Raw genomic sequence first — 14,983 nt, 5'->3', positions numbered from 1 at the left:
TCACAACACATAGGATTACAAGTAAGCACCTTGGCTTTGTAGGCAGGGCTGCTGTTGAAGTCCTACCTGCACTCTCACTGGTTCCTATTCAGTGGAAGGCTGAATCCCCAGTGTGGGTAGAACAGTGGCCCTTAAGAAGTGATAAAATTCAGGTCTTATTAGACATAGTACAAGAACAACTTGTCCAAGGACGCTTTTTGCTCTTGTTTATGTCCTTGACATTCCCCAGTATTTTTCGTGAAAAAGAAATCTGGAAAATGGAGGATGTTAACTGATCTAAGAAGAGTAAATGAACAGATGGAATCTATGGGAACTCTTCAGCCTGGACTTCCATGTCCTACTCAGTTGTCAAGGGAATGGCCTCTTTGGCCTATAGACATTAAGGATTGTTTCTATTCTATCCCTCTAGATAAGGAGCATATGAAAAGATTTGCTTTTTCAATGCCTAGTGTTAATTTGGTCGAGCCGTATCAAAGATATGAATGGACAGTTATGCCACAGGAATTGAGAAACAGCCTTACTATGTGCCAAATGTATGTTGCTGCTGCTCTTGCTCCAGTAAGAAAAGCATTTCCAAAAGTAATATCATTACATTATATGGATGATATTTTGGGATGTGCACCTGAGGAACAAATGTTAGAAGCATGTCTAGAAAAGACCATGGAAATGCTAAAGTATTAAAAACTGCATATAGCTACAGAAAAAATTCAAAGACATAATCCTTTTCAATATTTAGGATAGGAAGTATATGCTAAGACACTCACAGTACAAAAGCTTTCTTTAAGAACGGAAAAGTTGAACACCTTAAATGATTTCCAAATATTAACAGGAGATATCCAATAGATGCGTCCAGGGTTAGGCTTAACTACCAATCAACTGAAACCTCTATATGACATTTCAAGGGGAGTGCTTTAAATTCACCATACCAGCTTACAAAAGAAGCCCAAGAGGCTTTGGGAGAAGTTGAACTGGCTTTATCCACTGTGGTTGAAAGAGTCACTCAAAAACCCTTGGAAATATCAGGTTTTGCTAAAAAAGAGGCACCCACAGGAGTCCTTCATCAAGGAGACAGTGTGATTGAGTGGGGAAGCCTCCTAGCACCACCAGAACAAAGCCTTATTCCTTACCCAGTGCTTGTGCCTAGAATTTTATTAAAAGCCATTAAGAGTGTAGTACATTTATCTGGGATAAGTCCTGAAAAAATATACACATTCTATGTTAATGCATAAATTAATCTATGCTGTGACCATGCCAGAGTGACCAATTTTATTGGCCACAGCTCAAAATTTTGTACATGGTTTTCCATTAAAGATAACCCGGATACTACATAATTGGCAGTGGGTTTTTGAAGGTTTCTAAGGCTCCTCTTAAATGAACAACAATATTTACAGACCCCTCCATAGAAAATATTTGTGCTGAATACTGTCATTATTTAACCATAAAGAAAGTAGTCAGGACTCCTTTTCAGTCTACTAAGCAGAATGAATTATTTGCTATCATGCTAGCTCTTCCTTATTACCCAGGATACTTAAATACAATGACTGATTCCGTCTATTCAGTAGGTGTAGTACAAAGAATTGCCACAGCCCAAATAAAATTTGCAGCCTCTAATATTTCTCAGCTCTTTAAGGAACTTCAAGAGCAAGTGAGAAAGCATCCAGGCAAGAGTTATATCTTGCATGTCCACTTACATAGTGGACTTTCAGGTACTACTTTTGATGGAAATTCAAAGGCAGATAGCCTTTTGCATATGTTATCCAGTGCTCCTTTATTTCAGGAAGCACAAGAATCTCATTCTAAATATCATCAAGCTGCTCGAGCTTTACCTTTACAATTTGGAATAACAAGAGAGGAAGCTAGGAGCACAGTAAAAAGCTGTACAGCTTGCCTTCCTTTCCTTGCTCCTACACTCCCTCCAGGGAAGAACCGTCATGGTTGGAGACCCACTGAAATCTGGCAAATGGATGTGACCCATTATAAATCTTTTGGTCGTCTGTCTTTTGTCCACTTGGTGGTAGATACCTTTTCAGGCCAACGAGTGGTATTCACTTTGCCCATCAGAGAGAGATAGAAAAAGAGAAAGACCTCAAAACCAAGGAAAAAAATCTAAGAAATATCTGACACTGAAAGAGAATGGCTGATAAGAAGACTGTTAAAGATTCTCTAACACAAGATAAGACTGTGAAAGAATTTTAAAACCTGGAGCAATCATTGGATTTCCTAACACAAGATGAGACTAATGCACAATGGACTTATGGACATTTATTAATTTTCAATTTGTGATTATTTGATCATGTTATTTGTTACATACTTCTAGCATGTGTTATATTGCTATGTTACTATGTGTTTATATAATTATGTGTAATACCTCCCATATTGATGGATTTCTGTTAAAAGGCCATGACCACCCTAGGTTCTCAATCAAAAGAGAGGGGGAGATGTTAGGATTAGAAGGTGAGAACTCAGGTTGTCTAAACAATTCTCTAGCTCAGAGTTCACACCTTTAGGGGTTAACACCTTTAGACTTCTGAAAAGGAGTTTACACATTTAAAGGAGTTTTCACCTTTAAAAGGAGCAAGATGATTGGTTGAAGTATTTCCCACAAACCCCTGGGTTCTCACATGCTCATTCTCTAGGAGGATAAAAGAAGACAACATGGGGTCTGGGAATCAGTCTGGATTTGGGAAGGACTAGAGCTGGAGGAGATTCAGAGCCAGCATTCAGGAAGAAGAAGAAGAGGCTGGCTGGAAACCTGCTCACAGAGGAAAAGATTCTATAGAAAAGAAACCTGTTCCCCGGGAAGGATTCGAACTGAGAGACTATCAGAACTTTACAGAGCAGGACTATACTGAGAGGCAGTAAGGAGGCCGCCCCAGGAGCCACACCAGGCAGTGACTACAGCCAGCTTGAAGACAGGGAGAGAGCCATGAAGAGCACCAGGAACCCGCTGTTGGACGGCAAGGAGCACTGCCTGACTCTCGGGGACAGCTTTGAGAAGAGGCCCAAGTCCTCGTTCCACAAGATCCGCTATGATTTGAAGCCGGCCTCTGTAGACCCATCAGGGGAAGGAGAGCTCCAGGTGGGCAAGGGAGACGAGGTCAAGGTCTGGCTGCCTCACTTCCCTGGCGCTGCAGCCCCAAAGACTGTCTTCAAAGGAAACAAAAGACCCTATGAGAGAGACTGTATTCTCATCATTAATCACGATACCGGCGAATGTGTGTTGGAAAAACTCAGCAGCAGCGTTCAGGTCAAGAAGCTGAGAACTGAGGGAGGGAGCAAAACCCGGGCAAGAGTGGAACCGCCCCCTGCACCGGCACCGCCCACTCCCATAGCATTCCGAGCCGCAGGGAAGACACCTGTTGGGCCAAAAGCCTGTCCTGTGAAAGAGGATGCTCCCGGGGAACTCCAGTTGGAGGACATGAAGAGAGAGCTGAGAGCCGAGATGAATCGGATGGAGACCCTCAGAGACAGCAGCACCTCAGACTCTGACAGCTCCAGCAGTGAAGAAGAGGAGCCTGCCCCAGGTGCCTCGGCCTCCCAGCATCCTCCTCTCCCTCACAGAATCCCTGTGGGGAACCAAAGCAGCCAGCTCCCCGAGAAAAACCAGCTGATGAGCATATTGCGAGAAGATTTACAACTCAGTGACTCTGAGAGCTCCAGCACTGAAGACCAGGAGCCTGTCACAGCCAAAGCCTCCTCCTCCCAGCGTCCTCCTCTGCAGTTACCTCACAGAAGCCCTCTGGAGAACAGCAGCAGCCGGCTCCCTGGGAATCACCAGCTGATGAGCATATTGCAACAAGATTTACAACTCACTGACTCTGACAGTGACAGCAACGTCTAACCTTGGAACTTCCTGCATCTGTCTTTGTTAGAACGTCTGGATAGATGAAGGACACAAGCAGAAACCCACCCCAAGGAGAGCATTTGGCCCTTAGTGAGCCCTGAGTCTCACTGAACCTGAGCAGAGTACAAGTGCACTTGTATATATTATGGGAATACACTTTTACCTCAAAATCTGGGTAGCATATTAAAATCTGGGTAGCATAAAAAAGTAAAATAAAATAAAAATAAATAAATAAAAACAACTTCCCAGATCTGTTGGAATTATAAGACAAAGTAAAAACAGAAACCCTCACTCAATCACTTTCACCTTCTGAAAGAAACCCCAAATCAGAAATACTCAAATACAGAGTATTCAAATCAAAGAAGAAATATAATGTTGTGAACAACCAAAAAGAGTTCAAGGATCAAGGAACCCCAGTCAGGATCACACAGGACTGTTGTAACTAGTGACTTTAACTTATTTAACATATATTGTTCTAGCTTTCATCTAGGGGAGGGGGTGGGGGGAAGGGAGGGGAAGAGTTGGAAGAAAAGGTTTTTCAAGGTCAATGCTGAAAATTTATCTTGAAGATATATTGAAAAATACATCTTGGAAATAAAAAGCTACTAAAAAAAAAAAAAAAAAAAAAAAAAAAAAAAAAAAAAGTTAGTGACCTGCTTTCTCAAAGAGATAACAGTAAGAGGTTTGCTGCTGGTTGTGGGATGCGAAGGACTAGCTAGAGAATTTGACTTCTAGGAAGGCCTGTCCTCCTTCCTTTCTCCACTGAGACCAAGGTCCTTCTGAGCCAGAGAAAGACTCAGAAGTGTTGACAAGACTGGAAATGAGAAGTTCCATCCTTGACTATTCTGCTGCTGGCTCTCCCTCCTCCTGCACTCCTCCGCTAAGATCAAGACTGGGTCAGATGAGCAGACTGTCACAGACTGCAGCTGTGACTGGGAGAGATGAAGACTTGGGCTGGATCAGACTGACAGACAATGTAAAGGAGACTGTTGCTTCATGACCCCTCCTCTAGCAGAGTGAAGCTAGACTAGCATCCACCATGATGACACTCATTCTTGGAGCAATGCTGCTCATCCTCTGGCCCCAACTAGTGCCTTCTCATATATATATATATATATATATATATATATATACATATATGTGATATGTATATCCTATCAGTATCACATATATATATATGATACTGCCTGAATATATGCTAGATTTATGACACTTGCAAAGTCACTTTAGTACTTTGTACTTCAATTTCTACTCTTGAAAAGTAGGAATGGTAATAGTATGAAACTTATAGAATTTGAAAATGAGCAAAAAAGACTATCAAACAATCAAAATACTTCACAAACCTTAAAGTATTTTATGCCTCAAAGGGACCTTGATGATCATGTAGTAAGTTTCTTTCATTTTCTGGATAACAAAATTGAGGTTCAAAAAAGTTATACTATTTAAATAAATTCACCAATTGTCAGAGACCTCTGCTTGATTTTAAAATTTAATTATCTGCTTGCATAGCTCTGAATCACTACAATATGATGGCAGTCATATAGATGACTAAGGTGAGATCAATATTACTATTTTTTTGCAACACACATGCCACAAGAAAGAAAAAAAATGGCCAGAAGTACTCTCTGGTTTTGTTACAAATGAATGAAGAAAATTATCTTGATTGATTTTGTAATAAAACAATATAACTCATTCCCCAAGGGCTTTCAGTGTTAAAAGCTCATTCCTCCCAAGAATTTTATGATAAAGAAGTTGAGAGTGCATCTAATTAATTTATACAAGAAGACCCAACTTTCAGGAAGAATGAAAATGAATGGGCAGCACTCACTCATCTAGAAAGTAGTAGAGTCAAGACTGGAATCAAGATGTTTGAATGAAAAGCCCAAGAGTCTTTCTATAATAAAAAGTGGCCTCATTAATATATTTTTAATACTTTGGACTTGGACTCAGAAGAAAGTGAATCTCATTAAAAAATAAAAAGTGACCTTAGTATAGTTGAGGAACTATCCCCACAGAGCAGAACTGAACAGAAATCTATTTAAAGAGCTTTGGATTATTTGTGTTTTAGAAAGAGATAGTATCCTTATTTTGTTGTTTTTGGAGAAAGAGGAAATTAATTATACATATATAATTATACAAATATCTATCAAAAGAGCAGCTGAATGTGATTTCATCCCATGTGAAAAAGGTAATGATTTTATTTTCATATCTTGAACTTTTCACTTGAAGTTCACTTATAATTAGGCAACTGCCAAATTTTCTAAATGTTCTAAAGATTAACTTTCTTGTGAAGGATTAAGTTGATGGACAATTCACAAAATTATGTGAGCAATCTCCAGAAAAATTTTAGGACAATATTTGCTCAGAATATGTGTTAGAGTGGATTTTTAAAAAATAGATATTTTAGCATTACAAAAAGAATAAGGTGAGGAAAGTCCTATGAAGTGATAAAGCTTTTTTATAATGCAAAGAAAGCTGCTGGTAATAACCACATTAATGAAAATCAAAAATCAAAACTTTTAAAATCACAATCCAAACAAGACGTAACTACTGAAGGAAAAAATATGGAAAAGTATCAGTAAAATCATCATTATGATATTTTCATATGATTATTCTATCCAATCAGTCCTTCTGTCAATAAATATTACTAAATTCTTGCTACGTGACAATAATGTACTGAAGGAACACACACTTATCCACACACACACAGATATACAGAGAATCGAAATAGAGACCAAGACAGAGAGACAGAGAAAGACACATACAGAGAGAGAGAGAGAGAGAGAGAGAGAGAGAGAGAGAGAGAGAGAGAGAGAGACACAGAGAGAGAGACACACACAGAGAGAGACAGAGAGACAGAGAGAGACAAGGAGACAGAGAGAGAGAGACAGAGAGAGAGACAGAGAGAGACATAGAGAGAGACAGAGAGAGAGAGCGAGAGAGAGAGAGACAGAGAGAGAGAGAGAGAGACAGAGAGACAGAGAGAGAGAGACAGAGAGAGAAAGAGAGAGAGAGAGAGAGAGAGAGAGAGAGAGAGAGAGAGAGAGACAGAGACAGAGAGAGAGAGAGAGAGAGAGAGAGAGACAGAGACAGAGAGAGACAGAGACAGAGACAGAGACAGAGAGAGAGAGAGAGAGAGAGAGAGAGAGAGAGAGAGAAAGAGAAGATTGGGGGAGAGAGGGGAAGGGATGTGGTATAAATATAAATGAAATTGATATAAATTATAGAGCTATACTGATATTATAGAGATTGAGATAAATAGATTATAGTAACCATATCATTATACTTTGTTTCCTTTCTAATACTTTACATTTTGTTTATATTTAGAATGGGTCCAAAAGCTTTACCAAATTGCTAAAGGTGTATATGATAGATAAAAATGATTAAGAACTATTGTTCTATAAAAATTAAGTAGAATATAACATTTTACCAGATGTTCTGTATGCTTCTCTGTGGTCCCTTTCCCTTATCATGCGAAGCTATGACAAGCATTTGCACTGGTAGAGGACCAAGAGCACAGTGGAATGACATCTTCCAACTTCCATCCATCCATATATAAAATATTACCCAAAGAGTTGTTCTAATGACTTAATGTCTAAAAAGTGATTGTTGCAATCATCCAGTAAGTGATATATTTAATTTTTGCAGCAAACATTAGTAAATGGTAGACCTGAAAATCACAAACTACATATCCCTTGGGGTTGAGAAGTGATTGGAGGTGGCCCTTAATTTGGTTTTAAGCACTCATGAACATACCTGAGAACTCTTTATATCTTCTTCCACTTTATATCCACTTCCATCAGCATATATCCTCGTACAATATCATTGTTGAAGTGTATAATGATCTTCTGGTTCTGCTCGTTTCACTTAGCATCAGTTGATGCTCCAAATGAAAATATTCAATTTGTCAATCACCTTCTGTTGATTCTTGTTTTCAAAGCACTTGGAAGAGTTCCTTAAATAGATGGGTTTCCTGCCCTGCTCTGGGGGAACATCCTTTCTTCTAGTTTATTTTACCCTTTTTAATGAGAGTCAAATTTTTTGGGCTCCCAGTTCAGTAAGTTCTGCACCAGTGAATGAGGTAGTACTTCTGATGTCATAAAAAGAACTCTCAAAGGAGAGTCTAGGGATTCAGGGCCTGTCTTGGCTAGTCCAATTGTTAATTGTGTAACACTCGACAATTCATTACTTAGCTCTGAAAGTCATTATCCCTCTGTGCAAAATCATTCTAATGAAACTTTTTAGTTTGATGTAATCAAAATCTTCTATTTTGTGATCAATAATGATCTCTAGTTCTCCTCTGGTCATAAATTCCTTCCTCCTCCACAAGTCTGAGAGGTAGATTATCCTCTGTTCCTCTTATCTATTTATTATCTCCCTCTTTATGACTAAATCATGGACCCATTTTGATCTTATCTTGGTATATGGTGTTAAGTGTGGATCCATATCTAATTTCTGCCATACTAATTTCCAGTTTTCCCAACATTTTTTTCCGAATAATGAATTTTTATCCCTAATGTTGGAATCTTTGGGTTTGTCAAAGATTAGATTGCTATAGATGTACCCTTTTTTGTCCTTTGTATCTAATCTGTTCCACTGATCTACCGGTCTATTTCTTAGCCAATACCAAATGGTTTTGGTGACTGCTGCTATATAATATAGCTTTAGATCAGGTACACTTAGACCACCTTCCTCTGAGTTTTTTTTTTCATTAGTTCCCTTGCAATTCTCGACCTTTTATTCTTCCATATGAATTTTGTTGTTATTTTTTCTAGGTCATTGAAATAGTTTCTTGGGAGTCTGATTGGTATAGCACTAAATAAATAGATTAGTTTGGGGAGTATTGTCATCTTTATTATATTCGCTCGGCCTATCAAAGAGCACTGAATGTCTTTCCCATTATTTAAATCTGATTTTATTTTTGTGGCAAGTGTTTTGTAATTTTTCTCATATAATTCCTGACTTTTCTTTGGTAGATGGATTCCCAAATATTTTATACTCTCAACATTTGTTTGGAATGGAATTTCTCTTTGTATCTCTTGCTGTTGCATTTTGTTAGTGATATATAAAAATGCCGAGGATTTATGTGGATTTATTTTGTATCCTGCCACTTTGCTGAAATTTTGAATTATTTCTAGTAGCTTTTTAGCAGAGTCTTTGGGGTTCTCTAAGTATACCATCATGTCATCTGCAAAAAGTGATAGTTTAATTTCCTCATTTCCTACTCTAATTCCTTGAATCTCTTTCTCGTCTCTTATTGCCGAGGCTAGCGTTTCTAGTACTATATTGAATAGTAATGGTGATAGTGGGTAACCTTGTTTCACTTCTGATCTTACTGGGAAAGGTTGCAGTTTATTTCTATTGCATATTATGCTTACTGAAGGTCTTAAATATATGCTCCTGATTATTCTAAGGAATAGTCCATTTATTCCTATACTCTCAAGAGTTTTTAGTAGGAATGGATGTTGGATTTTGTCAAATGCTTTTTCTGCATCTATTGAGATGATCATATGGTTCTTATTAATTTGATTATTAATATGGTCAATTATATTAATAGTTTTCCTAATATTAAACCAGCCCTGCATTCCTGGAATAAATCCTACTTGATCATAGTGTATTATCTTGGAGATGATTTTCTGAAGTCTTTTTGCTAATATCTTATTTAAGATTTTAGCATCAATATTCATTAAGGAGATTGGTCTATAATTTTCTTTCTCAGTTTTCGATCTACCTGGTTTAGGTATCAGTACCATGTCTGTGTCATAAAAGGAGTTTGGTAGGACTCCTTCATCCCCTATTTTTTCAAATAATTTATATAACATTGGGGCTAATTGTTCTTTAAATGTTTGGTAGAATTCACATGTGAATCCATCTGGCCCTGGGGATTTTTTCCTGGGGAGTTGATTAATAGCTTGTTCTATTTCTTTTTCTGAAATGGGACTATTTAAGCAATTTATCTCCTCCTCTGTTAATCTAGGGAGCCTATATTTTTGGAGGAAGTCATCCATTTCACTTAAGTTATCAAATTTATTGGCATAAAGTTGGGCAAAGTAACTCCTTATTATTTCTCTAATTTCCTCTTCATTGGTGGAAAGATCCCCCTTTTCATTTGTAAGACTATCAATTTGATTTTCCTCTTTCTTTTTTTTGATCAAATTTACCAAAGGTTTATCTATTTTATTGGCTTTTTCATAAAACCAACTCTTGGTTTTATTTATTAATTCAATAGTTTTTTTAACTTTCAATTTTATTGATTTCTCCTTTTAATTTTTGTATTTCAAGTTTAATTTTTTGTTGGGGGTTTATAATTTGGTCTTTTTCTAGCCTTTTAAGTTGTAAGCCCAATTCGTTAATCTTCTCTTTCTCAATTTTCTTCAAATTAGCCTCTAAACATATAAAATTTCCCCTTATTATTGCTTTAGCTGCATCCCAAAGATTTTGATATGATGTCTCATCATTGTCATTATCTTGTGTGAAATTGTTAATTGTTTTTATAATTTGCTCTTTCACCCAGTCATTCTTTAAGATGAGATTATTCAGTTTCCAATTACTTTTTGGTCTATTTACCCCTAACTTTTTACTGAATGTAGCTTTTATTGCATTGTGATCTGAGAAGAAGGCATTTATTATTTCTGCCTTCCTACATTTAATTTTGAGATCTTTATGTCCTAATATATGGTCAATTTTTGTATAGGATCCATGAACTGCTGAGAAGAAAGTATATTCCTTTCTATTGCCATTCAGTTTTCTCCAAAGGTCTATCATACCTAGTTTTTCTAATATTCTATTTACTTTTTTAATTTCTTTCTTGTTTGTTTTGTGGTTTGATTTGTCTAAATCTGAGAGTGCAAGGTTGAGATCTCCCACTATTATAGTTTTACTGTCTATTTCTTCTTGCAGTTCTCTTAACTTTTCCTTTAGAAAGTTAGATGCTATACCACTTGGTGCATATATGTTTAGTATTGATATGGCTTCATTATTTATGCTACCTTTCAGCAGGATATAGTTTCCTTCCTTATCTTTTTTAAGGAGATCTACTTCTGTTTTTGCTTGATCTGAGATAAGGATAGCTACCCCTGCTTTTTTGGCTTTACCTGAAGCATAATAGGCTCTGTTCCAACCTTTTACCTTTATTCTGTATGTATCTCCCTGCTTTAAGTGTGTTTCCTGTAGGCAACATATTGTAGGGTTCTGCTTTTTGATCCAATCTGCTATCCATCTCCGTTTGATGGGATCGTTCATCCCATTTACATTTACAGTTAAAATGACTAATTCTGTATTTCCTGCCATCGTATTATCTCCAGATTATGCTTTTTTCCCTTGACCCCCCTGATCCCCCTCCCCGATATTTAATTTACAGACTCCCCTTGTGACGCGCAACCCTCCCTTCTGATGTCATAAAAAGAACTCTCAGAGGAGAGTCTAGGGATTCAGGGCCTGTTTTGGTTAGTCCAATTGTTAATTGTGTAACACTTGACAATTCATTTCTTAGCTCTGAAAGTCATCATCCCTCTGGGCAAAATCATTCTAATGAAACTTGTACTTCCAACCTCAAGGTGTTCATGGGAAAAATAATTTGAAATGGGTCAAATGCTTCATATAGATGAGTTCTTATTAATTATATAAAACTGATAACAAATGACTGTTAATTGTTTGAAATAATGAGTCAAATATTTATAAACTTTTTTGGGGGGCTTCATGAGAGAGTATCATCTTTGTGGAAGATAATATTCATCATGTTTCTCCCCTGAAATTTTAGAAAAGAGAGCTTAACTATTGAAAGAATTATGCCAAAATTAAATGTAGCAAAGAATCTTGACAGGAAAGACCCTCTTCCCAATCCAATTAACTAATCAGAGACATCAACAGGTACAAAGAGAAAACATTTATGTAATGCCTGCAAGGGAGAAGCCCAGACACACACCTGGGAGCCATCCCAACCCCTTCCATCTGCTCCTGCAACCCAACCTGCTTCCAGGTTTGTCCAGGCACTAAAAACAAAAGACTGGACCCTTCTCATTGGATACACTAAAAGGACATCATTAGGCATTTTGCTTAGATCAAATTGAGTTACTTCAGCTGTAAAAATAAAAAAAAAGAAACAAAAGAAACCTATAATGATAGCAGCATGTACCTCATTAGATTAGAATAAGAATCAAATATGTGAATGTCTTTACACTGGTTAATAGGCTTTAAGAATAGAAATTATACAGCTGCTGCTGCTTTTAATACTTGATTGGTTATTTTCTCTTCTCCTAAAGGACAAACATTACATCACTATGTTAGGATCAAATTACAGTGTGTCCAGCTGATCAGATCAGAATGAAATCAGATTGCTCCACCCCAGGTTGGGGATAAATAGTGTATAAGCAGAGCATGTCCCTAAACAAGCCAAAAGGCAATCAGATGGAAGTAAGGGATTGAGTTTAGGAAAAATAGAGTTGTATGCAGTAGAGTATACTGAGATATTCCCTGGAGAAATGAAATCTATTCCTGTTCAGCCTATGGTTCCTTTGCCTCCAGGCACAGTAGCCTTGACCATTTCACTTTCTGAGAGTGCTTACAAAACAGTGTTCATCCATACACTGATGTGGGAAACTGGAGAATGTGTAGCTAATGTCCAAGTCACTAACACAGGTAGACAAAGTTTGATTTATCAAGCAGGAGAAGTAGAAGTATCAGGCTTATTGTTATATACCCCTAATAAGCAATCTGGTGACAATCGCCCAGATTCTGACTCCAATGAAAAAATCCAGGAATATATTTGACAGCAGCTGTGACAGCTGACTGACCTATGCTTACTATTTATATAAATGGAATACCATTTGAAGGATTGGTAGACAGGGGTGCAGATGCTACAGTCATTAGAGGTGCCAATTGGCCCAGTCACTGGCCAAAGGTTAAGGCAGAGGGGGCACAGTAGATAGAGCACCAGCCCTGAATTCAGGAGGACCCGAGTTCAAATATGGTCTGAGACACTTAACGCTTCCTAGATATGTGACCCTGGGCAAGTCACTTAAACCCAGGCTCAGGAAAAAAAAAAAAAAAAAAGTTTAAGGCACACACCTACCTGTGTGGTGTAGGAGGATCAATAGCAGCAGAAGTTAGTACTATGTCTTTGAGATAGACATTTGAAAATGAAACAGGAGTTTTTACTGCTTTTGTGGTTGAAAAATTCCCCATCAATCTGTGGGGAAGAGATATTTTATAACATATAGGATTACAAGTAAGCACTTTGGCTTTGTAGGCAAGGCTGCTGTTGAAGGCCTAACTGGACTCTTACCGGTTTCAATTCAGTAGAAGACTGAATCACCAGCTTGGGTAGAACAGTGGCCCTTAAGAAGTGATAAAATTCAGGTCTTATTAGACATAGTACAAGAACAAGTTGACCAAGGACACTTTGGGCCTTCTCTAAGTCCTTGAAATTCCCCAGTATTTGTGGTGAAAAAGAAATCTGGAAAATGGAGGATGTTCAGTGATCTAAGAAGAGGAAAGGACCAGATGGAAAGTATGGGAATTCTTCAGCCTGGACTTCCATCTCCTACTCAGTTGCCAAGAGAATGGCCTCTTTGGGTTATAGACATTAAGGATGGTTTCTATTCTATCTCTCTAAGAAAGGAAGATATCAAAAGATTTGCTTTTTCAGTGCCTAGTGTTAATTTGGCTAAGCCTTATAAAAGATAGGAATGAACATTTTTGCCACAAGGAATGAAAAAACAGCCCTACTATGTGCCAAATATATGTTGCTGCTGCTCTTGCTCCAGTAAGAAAAACATCTCCTAAAGTAATGTTGTTACATTGTATGGATGATATTTTGGGATGTGTACCTGAGGAACAAATGTTAAAAGCATGTCTACAAAAATCCATAGAAACATTGAAGTACTACAAAATGCATATAGCTACAGAAAAAAAAAATTCAAAGACATGATCCTTTTCAATATTTAGTATATGAAGTATATCCTAAGACACTCACAATACAGAAGCTTTCTTTAAGAACAGAGAATTTGGACACCTTAAATGCGTTCCAAAAATTAATAGGAGATATCCAATAGTTGTGACCAGGGTTAGGCTTAACTACCAATCAACTGCAACCTCTATATGACATTTTAAGGGGAGACAGTGCTTTGAATTCACCACACCAGCTTACAAAAGAAGTGCAAGAGGCTTTGAGAGAAGTTGAACTGGCTTTATCCAATGTGGTTGAAAGAGTCACTCAAAAACCCTTGGAAATATCACTTTTTGCTACAAAAGAGGCACCCATAGTAGTCCTTCATCAAAGAGACAGTATGATTGAGTGGATAAGCCACCCAGTGCAACCAGAACAAAGCCTTACTCCTTACCCAGTGTCTTGTGGCTAGAATTTTATTACAGGCCATTAAAAGAGTAGTACAATTATCTGGGATGAGTCACCCAAAAAGAAACACATTCTATACTAATGCACAAATTAATATATGCCGTGAGAGCATTTCATAATGGCAAATTTGATTGATCACAGCTCCAAATTTTGCACATGGGTCTCCATTAAAGATAAAGCGGCTACTACATAAAAGGCAATGCATTTTTGAAGAAAAGTTTTCTAAGGTTCCTCTTACATGACCAATAATCTTTGCAGATGACACCAAAGAAAATATTTTTGCTATACACTTCATGAGTTATCCATAAAGAGAATAGTCAGAAAACTCCTTTTCAGTCCACTGAGCACAACAAATTATTTGCTGTCCTGTCATTTGCTCTCACTTATTACCCAGGAGACATAACTATAATTACTGATTCATCCTATTCAGTAGGTGTGGTAAAAAGAATTGCCACAGCCCAAATAAAATTTTCAGCCTCTAATATTTAACAGCTCTTTAAGGAAGTTCAAGAGCAAGTGAGAAAGCATCCAAGCAAAAGTTATATGTTGCATGTCTACTCACATAGTGGACTTCCAGGTACTATTTTTGATGGAAATTCAAAGGTAGATAGCCTTTCCACTATGTTATCCAGTACTCCTTTATTTCAGAAAGCACAAGAATCTCATTCTAAATATCATCAAGCTGCTCAAGCTTTACATTTACAAATTGGAATAACAAGAGAGCAAGCTAGGAGCATTGTAAAAAGCTGTATAGCTTGCCTTCCTTTCCACAATCCTACACTCCC

At 37.5% G+C, this 14,983-nt stretch overlaps 1 pseudogene; it reads left to right on the top strand.

Annotated features, from left to right (window-relative positions):
- The first annotated feature begins 2,926 nt into the window (after positions 1–2,926).
- Positions 2,927–3,841, top strand: LOC141547438 (ELL-associated factor 1 pseudogene; annotated as a pseudogene).
- The last annotated feature ends 11,142 nt before the right edge of the window (positions 3,842–14,983 follow it).

This window comes from Sminthopsis crassicaudata, chromosome 6 (genome assembly GCF_048593235.1).
Source record: "Sminthopsis crassicaudata isolate SCR6 chromosome 6, ASM4859323v1, whole genome shotgun sequence".
In the NCBI taxonomy this organism is placed as follows: domain Eukaryota; kingdom Metazoa; phylum Chordata; class Mammalia; order Dasyuromorphia; family Dasyuridae; genus Sminthopsis; species Sminthopsis crassicaudata.
The sequence above is the reverse complement of the archived record's forward strand: the minus strand, read 5'-3'. Positions and strand labels throughout refer to the sequence as shown.